Genomic DNA, 18243 nt, shown 5'->3' on the forward strand with positions numbered 1-18243 from the left:
AAATGTAGCTAGAAAACTGTGACAAAGAGATTCCCCCATTAAAAAGAAAGGCAAAGGTTTGCCATGAGAAATAACTGCTTTCTGTGCATCCCCTACTCTTTCTGCCTAGAATGGAGAAGTCTAGAGGTGTAGCAGCCAGCTGTCTTGCAATCCTAAGCCATGACCTTACAGAAAAAGCTAAGAGAGCTGACACAAAAAAGCAGAAAGCACCTGAGACCTTGATATATTTTTCAGGTACAGAACTCTCTAGATGCCTCATTCCAGATTTCTTGGTAATGAAGTAACAAACCATCATTTAAATAAAAACAAATAAAAACTAGTGTAGTTTGATTTTTGTCACTTGCAAGCCAATGTATTAATGTATATCTTGCTTTGATCTCCCCCCCATACCAGTTGACAGAAACTAAAACATTAAAACAAATTATAGATGCTTGCTCTCCCTACTTTGTCACCAACCACTCATGCAAAGCAGTGGTCACAAACTGGTGGCCCCTCAGAGCATATCTCTGCCAAGTACTGCACTTGTCTCTAAATAGTTTATATGAATTTTAAGTTAATTACCAATACTTAAGCATTGGAAACTGGTAGCTTTTTTGGATTTCTAGGCTCATAACATAAAAAGATTTTATTTCTGAGGAATTCAATATTTCCTGTGCACACCGCCGCCTGCTCCTTCATTGTGTTTCCTGAGAGCACCTTGGTATCATCCCACTACTGGGGAAAAGTTTTCCTTTCAGCATCTATACAAGCTACAAAGGCTCATACGCACCATTCAGGGCCCAGAAAATCTTCTAAAAGTGTAAATAATTATTTAAGTTCAGACAATGGGGCATGCTTTCTCCTAGACACTGGCAGAGAGGGCATTTAGTGTGGAGACTTTCTGGACTGTAATATGGAGCTGTGAATCAACTCACAGGCTGTGGAGTCAGGTTGCCTTTATTCAGATCACAGTTCATTCACTCAGGCGAGTTTTTAAATCTTTCTGTGACTTGATTTCATTACCCGTAAAATGGGGATAACAATAGAACCAACCACTGGTGTTCTGAAAAGTAAATGCATTAATACTAAGCACTGAATAAGGACAGACTAAGTACCAGAAAAATAATAAGTTGTCAATGAATGTTAGCTACTATTACTACAGCCTAAGGAGAAAAATCAGACAAGCAGCAAGACATTACATAAATAAAATGATTTTCAAAGAGCAGTTAAGTGCTCTAAGGCCTATTAAACTGAGTTATGCAATAGATAGTAAATCAGGGTGAGGAGACAGATTAGATGGTCAGGAAAAACCTCTCTGAATGGATGACATGGAGTGTTGACATGAATTACCAAGTGTTCCCAGCTCCCCACAGATCCAAAAGCACATTTTTCTAAGCAGAGGGAATAGCAAAGTGCAAAGGCCCAAAGTGATGTGTTTGAACAACATAAAGGCCAGTGTGCCTGGAACTTTGTTGAGCAAAGGAGAAAGAGACAAGACATTAGATCAGAAGGATGCATGATTCACCAATTATGTAAGGCACTGCAGGCCACTGTAAGGGCTTAGGCTTTTATTCTAAGGGAAAAAGGAAGCCCTTGAGGATTTTAAGCAAAGGCATGTATGATCACTCTGACTGCTCTATGGAGGGCAAGAATGAAAGAGGCAAGACCAGTTAGGAAGCCACTGCAGTCCACCAGGCAAGAGATTACACCCCCTTGTTTCCTTTTCGAAATACATAAATCTTCGTCTTTTAAGAACCAACTCAAAAAGTACATTTGTTTTAGAGACTCTCCTGATCCTCCTTTAAATTGCCGTTTATCTGTAATTCCTTTATGGCACGTGGTGTACAATTATTCATTTGTGTGCACATCTTCCTAAGTATTCTCTAAGCTCATTTATGTGATATGGACTTCTGGGTGTCTGATTTTGCCTCATAAATATTTGAGAAAGTAATTTTGTACATCTACATTTGCATACCTACAATCAAATACTAAAATGTTATAAAATATGAATAAAACTTTGTACTGCATTGATATTTTCCTTCAATATTTATTTGAAAATTAAATCTTATGGAGATACAGTGAGAGGAGACCCAAAACGTGTATTGAGAGAAATTATAAGTGAAGATAGCATTTGAAGTCTAAAAGGAGCAAATTAAATATTTCTCTCAGAGTCAAAATAAAAGCATACATGGTTGAGCTAAAACTGCTGTTTTACAATAAAGGCAACCAAATCGGGGTTGAAAATCAAATTGAGCAGCTCAGATACTGTTATACTGTACAGAAAATAAAAATAACACAGAAAAGGGATGGTGGTATCTTACAAAGTAACCAATACTGTTAAGAAAATAAAATAATAACACACTATTTAAGGGAACTGAGCTGTAACTGATATTCTCTGACTGGCAACATTTACAAAGAAGGAACAATAAAAGCAGTTGTAGAGATTTGGGAAAATCTTGTTCAGAAAAGAACAACTAGTTCCTTCCTTTGCAATAGAATGGCTTCATACTCAAGTCCTTCAAATTCTTATATGTTGGGCGCCTGAGTGGCTCAGTCGGCTCAGGTCATGATCCCAGGGTCCTGGGATTGAGGCTCAGGTCGTGATCCCAGGGTCCTGGGATCGAGCCCCACATTGGGCTCCCTGCTCCGCGGGAAGCCTGCTTCTCCCTCTCCCACTTCCCCTGCTTGTGTTCCCTCTGTCGCTGTGTGTCTGTCAAATAAATAAATAAATAAAGTCTTAAAAAAAAAAATTCTTATATGTTCGTTCATTCACTGCTTCAGCACAGGAGGTAGCCTAAAAGTTCATAAAATAAGGCCTTCTTAATGAGAGAACAAAGGAAAATATCCACATGAGAAAATTTTAAATTACATTAAAAACATGGGATTTTTTTTCTACTTAAAATTTTCCTAAAATTTTAAAAATTTTTACTGAAGAATACTAGGCTGACAAATACTGATAAAAATATGATATATGTAATAGTCTAGAAAAGCTATTACTGAATAACTGGTATTTTAAAATTTTAAGATTCAATTATACATAAATATGTAGATATATATAAAAATGATACTATGTTATACATTTATAAAAATATAACACATATAATAACCAGTAAACAATGGTCACTCTGACAAGTCAGTGAAGCAATAGGTGATTTTTTAAATTTCCGTAATTTCTATAGAAAAAATTTCAAACTTTTTAACTTGGTTGACTACTTACAAACCTCTTCCTGCTTTTATCACTGTTTTGAAAGAACACAACCAATTACAGACATCACTCTGTATTCTACTACAATCTGAAAACATGCTTGTAACATTATGAAGAATGAAAAATATAGTGAGAAAGACTGGAAATCAAGACTTGCATAATTTTCTTACTACTATGAATTTTTAAGCTCAAAATAAAACTACACTTGAACCTTTTACTTCTCGGGACAATTTTAATAATATAAACTTAATTAGCCTGCTAGGACACAGATGAGTCAATACATATAGTTCTCAATTACAGCCTAAAATCTTGAAGTTTGCCTGCCTCAGCAGCTTGCTCTTATTATCACTGACAGCACTCCAACCAATTTACATGGAAACTAGTATTTGTTATCTCTTATTATAGATAGCTATGGAAATTCTGTTTGACTGCTTCTCTCTCATACCAATAAACACGTTATTCTCCCCCACCCCGTCATTTCCCTTTCCTAGGAAATTCTGGAGTATAAGCAGCAAGATCAGATATGTTTACCCTCTGTTAAGAATAGGGGAAACGAAGTTTCCCAAAGATGACTTGATTGTGAAACTGAAGGTTTTCTGTCAAGTGTATTACAAGGTGAGGCTTTATCTGCTGAGAACAACAAAAGTTTCACAGAGAAAATTCCTTAGTAAATTACAGCAGCCTTGGCATTTCCTGTTGTTTTCCTTTAAGAATATATTTAGACAGAAAGGGGGAATGACCTATTTGGTCTTTAAATCTCAAATTTTGGTGTTAAGAGCTATTTTTTTCTTTCATATAAGCAGATGAAAAATAGTTGCTACACTCTAAGGTCACAGGGGACCGCATGAAATGAGTGGAGTATATAAAGTGATGATTCATTACACCATTTCTTTTCTCTGGGTGCCTCATCATGTTCCTGTTTGCTGCCTTCCCTTTGTTGTCTAACCCTTGTTTGGGGGCCATTTCTCCAGAGGCTTTTTCTTAATTTTATTGCTCACTGGTGGTCTATCCATTTTATAACCGCACCTAAGTGTCCCACACACACCTTCAGCTCCATATATCTAACCATTAATGTGAACCATTAACTCCTGGTCAGAAAGCCATTCTTCTCTGCACATTTCCTATTGTAAACACAATCACCCAGACTAGAACCCTTAGAATTGTCCTTCTTCCTCCCTCCATTTCACTCTTTCCATTTATCTGTCATTGCTTTTACTCTCTAAACATCATTCTGTTACCACTCCACCATTATCACTTGACTGAAGTTTCTTATCCGTCTGGTTTGGATTATACTGAGTCACAGCTGATCATTCTGCTGGTAATGGAAAAGTTTTTTGACTTAACAACAGAGCTGTGCCACAGTCAACAAAGTGATCTGCCGGCCCTAAACCATAAATCTGGGTATCATTTTCCTGCTGAAAAGTCCTTGATTGTTGCCCATTGCAAAATACTCTTCATGATATAGGAGTCCTTAATAATCTGACTCATAACTCCAAGCTCTATCTTCCTGAGTTTATTATTAATTCTGCTCTCCCTTAATATATCTGTGGCAAGCCTTATAGTGGGAACAATCTAATCAGAGCCTCATAACACGATGCAGCCTATTCAAATACAAATTCCAGGAATGGCACATCTGAATAAACTAGCCAAGGTTATTTGCTCAGCATGGAGTAAATGCTACATCTCCTACCTGTAACCAATGAGAAAGCTGTAATTCCAATAAAAGATGCTATAAACTCTTAAAGAGGGGAAATGGATGGGGAGTCAAAAATAAACATAACAATGTGCAACCACATGGATGGAACTAGAGGATATTATGCTAAGTGAAATAAGTCAATCAGAGAAAGATGAGTATCATATGATCTCACTGATAAGAGCAATTTGAGAAACAAGGCAGAGGATCATAGGGGAAGGGAGGGAAAAATGAAACAAAATGAAACCAGAGAGAGAGAGAGACAAACCATAAGAGACTCTTAATCTCAGGAAACAAACTGAGGGTTGCTGGAGTGGAGGGGGTGGGGGGGATGGGGTGGCTGGGTGATGGACACTGGGGAGGGTATGTGCTATGGTGAGCGCTGTGAATTATCTAAGACTGTTGAATCACAGACCTATACCTCAGAAACAAATAATACAGTATATGTTAATAAAATAAATAAATAAATATAACAAATTTTTTTAAACTTCCACTATACCATAGGTCAGGAAACATTTTCTGTAAAGGGCCAAATAGTAAACAGTTTATGGTTTTCAGTCTATACAGTCTTTGTTGTCACTATTCAGCTCTCCTTTGCAGTGTAGAGGCAGTCACAGACAGTAAGTAAAGGCATGGACATGACTGTGTGCCAATAAATTTTATTTACAGAAGCAGATTGTGGGCAAGATCTAGCCTGTGGGTTGTAGTTTTTTCATCTCTGCAATTTATCATACCATCCTGACTCCAAAGTAAGACAGCTATGGATCAATTAAGATTTTGCTGTGTTTAGTAAGTTCTCATGAGAAACAAGAAAAAAAAGTAACATAAAACTGTGTGGTGTCTCCAAATGAATAAAAGAATTACAGTCTTTAGGCAACAGGAAGGGACAACCACAGGAGAAATGAAGCTGCGAGGATAAGATAGGAAGACAACAGGAAGAAAAAATGAAGAAACTGAGGAGGGAGAAATATTTTGGGTCATCAAAATTAATGGCAGACTACTTCTTACACAAAACAAACAAGAAAACAAAACATGAGTAACAATGCTAAAACCATCAGCCATATGAGAAAAACTGCAAATAATTCCTCTAGTATGTACTAGAAAAAACATAGATCAGTGACAAAGAGAGCCATCACACACAGGCAATGAAAAGTGAACTTGAAAAAAAAATTTCGGGGGTGCCTGGGGGGCTCGGTCAGTTAAGCGGCTGCCTACCGCTCAGGTCATGATCCCAGAGCCCGCCCTATCACCACCATCCATCACTGGGCTCCCCGCTCAGCAGGGGGTCTGCTTCTCCTGCTCCCTCTGCCCCTGCCTGTGCTCTCAAGCTCTACCCCCCGCCGCCCTGTGCTCTCTCTCAAATAAATAAATAAAATCTTTAAAAAACTTTTTAAAAAGGGAAAAAATTTCTGCCTCTGAGGAACAAATCAGAAACAGTTTCACAGAAATGAAATTTAGATTTAAAAAAATAAGCAAAAACTGAAGAATATGGAAAACATGATAGGACAATGGACTCTATTTTTTTCTTTGTAGAAGCCTAAACTAATGAAATAGTCTAATAAAATAAAATCAAAGATATAATGTTTTAATATTAAAAATAAAGAAAAATAAATGTCAAAAACTATAAAAATCAAATGGGAATATTATGTAGTCATTAAATAAGATAACGAGGCTTTTTAAAAGTCATGTGGAAAAGCTACACTGCATGTTTTGAGTAAAAGAAAAAATCAGATATAAAAATTCATCAACAGCAAATTCCAACTATTTTTCTTCTTTTATTCATTTTAAATAAAACAGAATGCAGGGGCGCCTGAGTGGCTGTCAGTTAGGCATCTGACTCTTGATCTCAGCTGAGGTCTTGATCTCAGAGTCTTGATCTCAGGGTCATGGGTTCAAGCCCCATGTTGGGCTCCATGCCCAGGATAGGGCCTACTTAAAAAACAAAACAAAACAAAACCATAGAATGAAAAAACTCACACTTAATGTTAACCACGTTGCCTTGGACTTCTAATACAGATTGTTGTTGTTTCCTTATGTATTCCTTTCTTTTTCAAATTTTTGAAGAAGGACAAGATGAGAAATAAATGAAAACTAACTAAACATGCAGATAAATTTTCAATCTGGTGATGAGATTATCCAATGAACAATGATTTCAAATTTTGGAAAGTTCCTAAAAAAAAACAACAAATTTTAGATTCTGTTTTCAAAATCTAGTATGAAATAATGTGGAAAAAGAAGGGACCTGGAAGAAACAGGAATTTTCAAGTGCATGAAGACTTAAGTTATGTTTTCATTTACTTAATTATATCCTAACAGACTTCACTTCCATAAAAATCAGTAAAACACAGAGAGTAAACAGTAAAGAAGTCTGTGAGATCAAGATACATGGGTATAACTCCTATCATTTTCTTCTTTGATATAACGGATACACTACACAGATACATAAAAAACAATTTTACTCAGAACCTGAAAAATTACAGTCATTACTTCAGAGGTTATCCAGTCACTTGTCATTGCTGCCCCGAATAATTCGAGAATTTCTTATGAAGTCAAACTGAATAGCATCCTCTTGGCCTAGAATCATATCCATATTGAACTTTTGTTCAGGAATTAATGCTCATTAGTGATGTCTTTCAGACCAGATAAAAAGGAAAGTGAAAATCTCTTCTCTTGTACATATTCACTTCCTTCTCTCCTGCCTGCTTCTTTTGTATCAGGCGATACTATATAAGGATTTAATTCAGGTCAATCTCTTACTAATCCACAGCATGAATTGAAAAGCAGCATTGCTAAGGGGTCTGTACCAGTATTTAAGCTTGCTTAATTTTCCAGTAAGCTTTAATATCATTGCTTAAGACCTAAGAATCAATAATGAGGGGCTCATCTTCATAAAATCACTTGAAACATGAGTCTCTGCCAGTGAGATATTTTTCACTATCCATTCCACCCACTCTACTATAAGTGCACACATGCACACATCTTTGGCTTCTTCAAAATAGAAGCAAATTCTTTATGTCAGAGCAATGTGCACTACAAGTTTACTTATTCAAAAAAAAGTGCTATATTTAGGGACAATAAAATACACATGGAGTAGAAACAGGATTTCATTTTTCTAAGTATCAAGAACAATGAAATAAATTATATACTTCATGAATACTATCATTGTCTTTGGAGTTCTTTGTCCTCTAGAACAGTTTCAAATATGTATACCATAAGTTAAACATTGTTATATCTAGAAGTTAGAGGGTTTAGCAGTGGATGCTGGGGTTTTTTGTTGTTGTTTTTGTTTGTTTGTTTTTTTAAAGATTTTATTTATTTGCCAGAGAGAGAGAGAGAGCACAAGCAGGGCGAGCAGCAGAATGAGAAGCAGGCTCCCCCCTGAGCAAGGAGACCAATTTGGGACTCGAAACCAGGACTTTGGGATCATGACCGGAGCTGAAGGCAGACGCTTAACCAACTGAGCCACCCAGGTGTCCCATAGTGTGCTGTTTTTTAAATAGATTATACTTCAACAAAATGTTGCAAGGGTTTTTGGTTCTTGTTTGTTTTTACTACTGCAATGCCCAACCTTGGGTTTTGCAAACCATCAGAAAGATATTTATTTTAAGGAATTAAAATATTTTCAAGAAAATTACACTTTAAATTTTAAAAATATATTTGAACGTATACATATACACACATGCACACTGACACACATGCATACCCACACAACTCTTGTCTCTAGGAAGGAAAGAAAAAATATTAAAAGTTCATGAGCCACAGTAATATTCTAAAAATCTTAAACTCAATCCCCATTACCAAGTCATTTACAATTTGCCAGAAAATGATGCTACCCTATACATAAGAAATCACAATTAAATTCATGCTTTACAAATCACAGATGGCCTTTATTACATTTCTGGGACTGTCCCGATTTTAAAAAAATAAATAAATCTAACACAATGTGTAGGCTGTGGCCATTATAACACATTCTATTAGTCCATAGGTTTGTCTTTGCAACTTTGAAATATGGTTATATTTATAATTCAAAAATATATCCTATTACTACAGAAGAATGGTTATGTAATTTACAAATAAATACACATTTGTTAGACTGTTCTCTACTTTCCTTCCTTGTTTCCTTCATAAAATATGAAATGAACTGACGGAATGAGAAGTTCTAGGAAATATGAAAGGCATCTGAGAAGAGAGAGAGAAGCAAAAAATGAGCTCAAGGGAGATTAAAAAGAAGAGTCAGCAAACAGCTAACCAAAATTTCATCAAATTCAAAATTTTATATGTCAACCCGTTAGCTTTTTTCCAAATAAATTTTTGATCATACCTGTAATACTTTTTTTTTTTTAAAGATTTTATTTATTTACTTGACAGAGAGAGACACAGCGAGAGAGGGAACACAGCAGGGGGAGTGAGAGAGGGAGAAGCAGGCTTCCCATGGAGCAGGGAGCCCGATGTGGGGCTTGATCCCAGGACCCTGGGATCATGACCTGAGCTGAAGGCAGACACTTAACGCCTGAGCCACCCAGGCGCCCCCATAACTGTAATACTCTTAATTATGTTTCAACTGTTTTCTAAGAACTGTACTAAAATATATATTTTTGGTATTTCTTTCAAATTAAATCATAATGTTTTTTAAAACATTTATGATATCTAAAAATGCTTAATGACATAAACACTTAGCAAGCACTGATCAGCCTTTATGATCATCTTCAAAATAACTTTGTACAGGCAGCTACAAAAATCTATTGGTATTGTGATTACAAGTGCATCACAACTTATCTATTAATTTGGAAGTCACTTTCATTTTTATGACATTAAATTTTCCATCCAAAATATGGCATATTTTCCTACTTAGTCAAGTTGTGTTTAATGGTTTTCAATGGAATGTAATCACATAATCATATTTTTTTCATTAGGTCTTGCTTTCTCCTTGTTAAATTTACCTGTATATATCTAATGTGTTTGTTGCTATTGTTTTGCTATTTTTATATATAATGAAAAAGGCATTTTTCCCTTTTCTAGGTTTGCCTTGCTACTTTAAAAAACAACTATTAATTTGTGTATATTTATCTTGCATTTAGCCACTTAGTAAACTTTTCCATTAAAGTTAATATTTTGCTAAACTATGTTAGGTTATGTAGGTATATAGTCATAGCATTTGTAATGTAGTTTAAAATGTACCCTGAAACAGCTCTGCTGAGTTTCCACACAAGATGTTATTTCAATGTATATAACAAGTTGAATGAGTGGTAGAGAATTTTTTTTAACTTCAAAGTCTGAAAAAAATCTCTAAAAGGAGTCAACTAATAGGTAACACTATTTGAGGCAAACTATTTAAGGCAAACTCTAGTTAAACTTCAAAGACAACCTGGAAACCTCAGTTGGAAACTGTGCCAGTCACAGCAACTCTTTGACTAAATAAATATTTATACCTCATCTATGCTTGTATTTTTATTTTCTTACTTTTTTCTCCAGGAGAACAAAATTTTGCTCTGAAATTTAACTGGCTCATCTTTCATAATGCATACTGACATTATTTATGGTAACACAATTAAATCACATGTTATTTGTGGCAATCTAATTTCCACATCATTCATTGTGCTTTCTCAACTCTACTAAAAGCAGATGCTTGTGGAATTTCACTTTAATTAAAATATTAAATTACTTTATAAATAAAAACAGTACATCATCTCAACACTTAATCAAGGATGTATCACTCTGAATAATGCTGAAAAATAACTTTTAATATGATTTAAAACTTAATATAGTGTCATCCACTTGTATTTAATTTATAATGTTGCTTAAGAGACTAATAATGTTCTTAATAACTTATCAGAGAAAATTTAATTCACCTATCTAGACCTCTATCTTAAACTAAGTATTTGAAATAGAGTATCAGCAACGGGCAGGCAGAAGGGGGTTGAGGCCAACAGCAGAAGCATTTATCAGCTCTAATGCAAAATTATGATTAAAAATTTGTACAATATTCATTTAACCATTTTTTGTCTTATTAAGATAAACAGAAGAGGGTATAAGTATTAGCACCACCATGTTACTACTAAAATAGAAGTATGTTATTTTTTCTTACTTTTTATAGAAATAAAATACATACAAAAATGTATATAAACCATGTGTTCTTGAATATTCATTAACTGAGCACACCTGTATTGCCATTACTTAGGTGATTTAAGTTTTCATGTATTTTTTTTTAATACGAGGATGGAATTGACAAATATGAACATATATTTATGTTATCAATGTGTGAAGTTAGGATACTACTGATAAATCAGATAATCCTCTTTAAATCATTCATTTTAGCAAATCAAGAATAACACTATGTACACATATTAACAATGACATCCATAATTTAGGAAAATAGTGCTATATGAAAGAAATAATATTAAACATATCAGGAAATGATGTAAAAAACATCCTCCCCATTTCTCTATTTAGTATACATCTATATTCTGGTTTAAATTTGAGAGCCTAATTGAACAACTTTTATGATCACAGTCAAAAAAGGATCACTTTTTTTTAGCTGTAAGAATGGTTAGAATAGGCAAATGGATTTGACCAGATAAGTTCTTTAGTTTCCATGGAGAAAATTCTACAGCACAGATGTCCCCTTTTTATTTAAAATGACTTAGTATGATACATGACTAAGCTGTTTTCATTTATATTGCTTTTAAACTACATCATGCTCCAAATCATATTACTACATAAGTGCATCAGGAAAATATTAGTGCTGTTAATAAAGCTATTTCATTTTGGATAACAAGAGAAACTAATAATATATTTAATTAGAAAATAAAAATGTTTTGTTTTAAGAGGCGTCACCAATCTTCTTAAGTATGCCTATGGTATAAATGCACCAATCTTCTTAAGTATGCCTATGGTATAAATTTATGGTATAAATGCACCTTAGATCATATTCCCTATTGTCATCTTAAAACATTCAACTGTATTATTTATTGGAAGTAGAAGAAACAAGCCTAATTATGGGTTTTCTCTCCCATATTATAAGTTCCTATGCATACTAAAAACAATTACTTTTCATTTAATAATCATTTATCGTACACAAAATGAGATCCAAATTTGTACAATTTAGGAATAGTGCTTGTTACCTGAGGAAGCATAACAGAATTAGAGATTTTAAAAAGCTGGGTATGAGTATAGAGAAAAATACAATTCACTTGTTACAACCGTTTGGGTTGTAACTTAACTTCACAAAGTTGTAACTTTGTGAAGTTAAAGATTACACAGTTAGTAGAATTAGCAGAATTAAAGATTTTGAAACTATAGGGCACAAATATAGAAATAACCTAGAATGAAGCTGTCATGTGTTTATTTTGAAATATGAAAACCTTTTTAAGATGGCTAATTACCCACAAGAGTGTAAGATACCAGCTCCATTAAGTGTCTAGATCACACATAGGAGATCTGGAAACCCAGAGGGAGAAGAGTGAAGAGCGCATGTGACTGACCTAGGAGTAAAGACGGCAAAGGTGTCAAAAGGAGCCCACTGTTCCGCAGAAGTTCAAAAAGTTATGTTTCTGATATACAACGGAATATTATTCAGCCATAAAAAAGAATGATAGCTTGCCATTTGCAACAACGTGGATGGAACTAGAGGGTATTATGCTAAGCTTAATAAGCCAGTGAGGGAAAGACAAGTACCATATGATTTCACTCATATGTGGAATTTAAGAAACTAACAGATGAACATGGGGAAAAACAGAGAGAAGCAAGCAATCAAACAGACTCAACTATAGAGGACGAACTGAGGGTTGCTGGAGGGGACGTGAGTGGGAGGATAGGTTAATCGGTGATGGGGATTAAGGAGGGCACTTGCGGTGATGAGCACCGGGTGTTATATGTAAGTGATGAATCACAAAACTCTATTACTGAAACTAATCTTACAGTATATGCTAACTACCAGGAACTTAAATAAAAACTTAAAAAAGAAGAAAGAAGTTCTGTTGCTGGAAGTGATAGCATGTATACCGAGCCATCGACCACCGCCCTTCCTTTTTTACTGAGATCTACTCTTTTTAAGGACCAGAACAAGTCTTTCACATACATTATTTCACCTAATGCTGACAGAAAATCTGTGATGTACAGATGAGTGAACTGAGGCATAATGAGGTAAAGAAAACTGTCTGGTAACAATACTAGAAAGTGCCAAAGAGGATTTTAAACTAGCTGCATTTGAGTTCAGAACTTTCATCGCCCCTCAAAGTATCATGGATTCCAAATTAATGCAGACTACATTACTGAGTGAATTATAGTTTTAAATAGTCGTATCTATTCATATAAAAGTTTAACACATATAACTTGAAATTTGTAAAAAGATTTTCCTAAAGAACTGGGGGTGGGGGTGGGGTGGAGGGAAGGTGTAAATTCTGTTTAGATTTGAAAAAGTGAGTAGCTATAAGATTTTCCTTTGGTACCAGAAAAAAAAAAAAATAAATGACAACAAAGGCAGTGACAAAAATAACCACAAAAATCTGTAAGTTATAATCATGCTGCTCTAATTTGCTCAAGAGCAAGCATTTCAAAAGTCTGTGATATTATGCAAATAGTATATTATTCTAATTAGGCAAAACTTACAAAATTATAATGACACATATTTAAGAATATACATGCGTACTCTTATAATGCATAGCTAATAGGAATCCATTTAAATCAGTTCACATAAATGATTTTAGTGTTATTTTTACAAAATGAAGATTTCTCATTTCACCGACAGTATTTCAGTATGATTTTTAAAGTCATTTAAATATTGCCTTTTCTGTCTACTGTGCATGATGTAGTTAGCTCTAACCACAGAGAAACATCTACGCTCTTTGCAAAACTTTTTTGTCTCCAACGTAACAGTTCCATTTTCCCAAGGCTGAAACATCCTATTTTTGAGTAGAGGAATCTTCCCAACTGTAGCACTTCCTTGCTCTATCACTAAGAAGCCCTTAAAAACCCGTTTCCTTCCTCAAATCAGAATTTCTTGGGCTTAACCTCCTCCAACACTGATACAGACATGGCACCTGCATTATCATCACTCGGGGATTTCAAATAAATGCACATACTTTGACCTCACCACTGTGCTGTTGAATTAAAATCTTGGAGTAGGGAAAGGGGATATGCATTTTGGAACATTTTCTCATGTGCTTCTGATACAGACAAAAGTTTGACAAACACCATCCGTGTATTGGAGATCTTGAGACTAGCGAACCTGGTATCTTGACTGTGTGATCACTACACTATGGGAGGAGCCAAGAAGGGACAGAGCAAAAGGGTTCTCTGGGTCCTGTGCATGTGCTAAGAGTGGGACAGCTTATTTGGACTGAGTAGTGAATAGAATATAAAAGAGAAGAATAGAGGGAAAGAGGCTGAGTTAAGACTAGAGTGGGAGTTATTTTTTACACTTCTACTTTTCCCAATCTATGTATCCTTAGGTAAGTTAGTCAACCTTTCTATGATTATGTTTATTAAATATTTCCAGCAGTATTACTCATTCATTCATTCCTCCATATATTTGACTACTCTCTCCCTCCTAGAATGTGCCAAGCTCTGTGCTATGCTATCAAAAAGCAATGAGAAAATCTAGACATGACATCTCTCTCCTTTAGAAACCTTAGTATTGGGAAGAACACCTATATTAATTAAATAATTGCTCCCCCTTTTCTCTCCCTCAAACACACATAAAAACACTTCTTCACATTTGTTTTCTTCAAGGTTTGATGCTAACATGATATAAACCCAAGTGACCACTACTAAATGCCTTTTTACTCTGAAGTGTTTTAATAAAAGCAGTGCTTCCTAGGTATATCTTTTACCCTTTTTTAAGGTGGGGGGGCAGACAGAGGGAGAGAGGGAGACAGAATCTTAAACAGGTTCCACACCCAGCACAGAGCCCAACATAGGGCTTGATCTCATGACCCCTGAGATCATGACCTGAGCCGAAATCAAAAGTTGGAAGCTTAACCGACTGAGTCACCCAGGCACCCCTTTTACATTTTTTTCTAAACTAGATGCAGGGGATCTCTGTGCCACACCCTCAGAGCTTCTAAATTGCACATGGTAGTTGGCTGTGGCCATATGGGTAGATGCCACACTGATCACATGACACAAGCCTAGTCTAAGACCTGTGAGGGGGTGAGCTGGCAAAAGAGCAAAGCAGGAACTTATCTGTACCAATATTTCAAGTTGGCATTCAGCTACAGGTCAAGATAACAGCCTCAAATAAGTGTCTGACAGAAAGCTATTCCCACATACTATTTATTGTGGGTATCAAGAGGACCATAGTTATTTGCTATATTTTTTATCAACTTAAAGTCTGCTTTCCTACATATATAGATATGAAAAAATAATAAAAGGTAAAAGTATAAAGCAAGTCATTGATTTTACCATCTTTAACATTTGAAGATCTATAATACTATAAACCAAATTGGAATAACATTAGATATTGCAATTTTTAGCCCCACCCAAACACAAATTTATTTTGAATAAACCATTTTAAATGTGACTTGAATTACTCACAGTATTAATTTATGACAAGGATTAATACAGTATGCTTTTTATTTTTCAAAAAAAAAAAAAAAAAGATGTATAACACCTAAGGGTTGGTCCTAGCAGTTCACTCTCTGTAAAAGTTCACCTGAGAGAGGACAAGAGTTAAAACTGAGAGCAATCACTGAAGTTGGGGAGAATACCAAAAGGGAGTAGTTGTAGCCTTCTTAGGTACTGAGAGGGCTCTTTAGAATGTAAAAGCCTTTTAGGTTGTTAATTCACACCTCTGTGCCTTAACCATGTGCATCCCATCATCTCTCATCTCTTGGGGTTTTACTCACGCTTTCCAAACTAGCTCAACTGTCCACACCTCTGGCAGGCCTTTACTGGTCCTTGCCCTTCCCAAGCCCAGATGAATTGATCCCTTCATCTTCGGTGTCCTTAGAGCACTTCAAATATGCCTGCTCAGTAGCCCCAGTCACATTGATTTGCAGTTGTGTGTGTGCACCTCTTTCAAAGGTATGAGCTTGTCAGTGACTGAGGGCCCAATCATGTGTGTCTATGTTTCCTCACAGTCGAAGAGGATCTAGGACAGGGTTCAGTAAATTATTTGTGCAGTAAATAAAGAGGCTCAGAGGGTACCACACCTTATGCTGATGTCACTAATAAGTCTTTTAAAATGGGAACGAGGAGGAGCGCCTGGGTGGCTCAATCGTTAAGCATCCGACTCGGTTTCCGCTCAAGGTCATAATCACATGGGTGGTGAGATCGAGCTCTGCATCGGGCTTCCCGCTCAGTATGGAGTCTGCTTAGGATTCTCTCTCTCTCTCTCTCCCTCCTTTTGCCCCTCCCCCTGTTTGTTCTCTCTCTCTCTCTAAAATAAACAAATCTTAAAAAAAATAGAATGGAAAAGAGGGGAGGAGAATAAGTTTGCTTGAAAGATGAGATCGTATTTTGTCTCCACCTCAAATTTATCTTTCCATTCTAGATCCATTAATACAACATAAAAAATAAGATACATACCAAATACACGTACATGAAGGCAAAATCACTGAAGATATTAGCACACCCCTACAGTCATTTAATTTCAACTCTCAAAAGTGTGAATGTGAGTAGGATATATGGGTCTCTAAATTTTTGAATGTAGAAAGTCATTCAGAAAAATACTTTTAAATATGCCTTAAAAGTACAAAATTAAATGAAAAAAGACTCATCAAATATGGTTTAATTCAGCATCCTACCATATAATTTCTTGCAGTACTTCCTCATAGCTCTATTACAGCAATACATTTTTGTTCATACTCAAGACTCTGGTGCACTTCAACGTTTTTGAAGTGCTTTAAGCATCAAGATTGACTACAGATTAAATTATGTGCAGTATAATGTTAGTATTAAGTACATTTTATTGGTTTATAATATTTTAAAACTTTGTGTGTAATGTCTTTTCTGTCCATTAAGCAGACTTTGATTAAGATGCCAAATTTCCTGTGCACATTAATCAAGAGAATTATCAAATGTGCGCGCGCGCACACACACACACACACACACACACACACACACACACACACGGCAACTTAAAATAAGGGCATGCACTGTATAAAAGTTATAAAAAAAAAAAAAACCTTCAAAAATGGAAAAAATACTCCAAGTTTTCTTTAGCGGTGAAATTGCTATCTGGTAGTATACTTCATACTTATGGTTCAAAGCACTTCTACAGTGTGTTCATGATGCATTTAAGAGTAACTTATCCTCTTTGTCAAGAGGGACTTTTTGATATAGGTCCAACGTTTAGTAAGAAATGAACACATCTGAGCTCATATTAAAAATCTTATCACATCGGTGGTAGGAAAAACCTCACCACATAAATCGCTGAATACCGACAGTCCTAATTTTCATCTCTTTCATCACATGCCCTAAGATATATAGTGTCTTCAGAAAAGTCATTTTTAAAGGACAAGAGACAGAATGAAAATGTTTCCAAAACCTATCTACTGTAATGTTTGCAGAGAATCTCATTAGAATTTACACCAGTTCTTTTACTTTCAATAATAAATTTTAGCTCATTTCACAGCTGTATCTCATACAGCAGTCCACACTGAATATATCATTGTTTAGTTGCCTGTAGACAAATATAATCATGCCAGCAGGTGTTTACTTTGTCTTTTTCGGGGAAAACTACAGCTGGAATGCAAGTCTCCCTGTACAGGGCATTGTAAAAGTCAGCACTTCTACTGTCTATAATATTCCTATTCAAGAAATTTTGTCAGTTTATATACTTGGAAAATCATCCCCTGAAATTAGAGGTAAACTGCAGTACTGTACCAAAACACAGCACAGATGCTCAGACCTGGAAGGTGGGAGAGAAGGGAAAGAGCTTAGCAAAGAGAACTTTGAGAATGAATAAAATTTGAGGCTACATAGGAGAGATGAATGAGATGTGTAAGTGTGTATGCAAGAAAGAGAAAGCACATGAGAGAAAGAGAAAGAAGCTCTGTGGGATATTTTGAGAAAAGTAAAAAAGGATTTAGGATGTTTTGTTATATGGTGTTCAGTATAAACTCCTGTGTTATACTGCCAAGAAAATCCACAGTTTAAATCTATAAAACACTTTTTTTTAAAGGGATAGAAAAAGGATAACATCAATATACTGAAACTAAATACTGAGTTATGACTTGAAACAGCTCTTTATACTTTTCAATGTTAAGATTCACTGCATGATGGAATATGAAAATATATTTATATTTGATTATAGGCCAATAAATTGTTTAGAAAAAATGTTATTCTATGTCACAAAATTGAAGAAAGTTATGAAAATCAATGTTAAAATCTCAAAAACACTGTCAAATGCTCAGTCAAGATACCA

At 35.3% G+C, this 18243-nt stretch overlaps 1 protein-coding gene across 3 annotated transcripts in view; it reads right to left on the bottom strand.

Moving 5' to 3' along the window:
- Positions 1–18243, bottom strand: part of THSD7A (thrombospondin type 1 domain containing 7A) — a 425464-nt gene that overhangs the window by 391210 nt on the left and 16011 nt on the right. The window lies entirely within an intron of this gene.

This window comes from Eumetopias jubatus, unplaced genomic scaffold (genome assembly GCF_037043125.1).
Source record: "Eumetopias jubatus isolate StellerSeaLion01/CBP00866 unplaced genomic scaffold, mEumJub1_p1.0 scaffold_14, whole genome shotgun sequence".
In the NCBI taxonomy this organism is placed as follows: domain Eukaryota; kingdom Metazoa; phylum Chordata; class Mammalia; order Carnivora; family Otariidae; genus Eumetopias; species Eumetopias jubatus.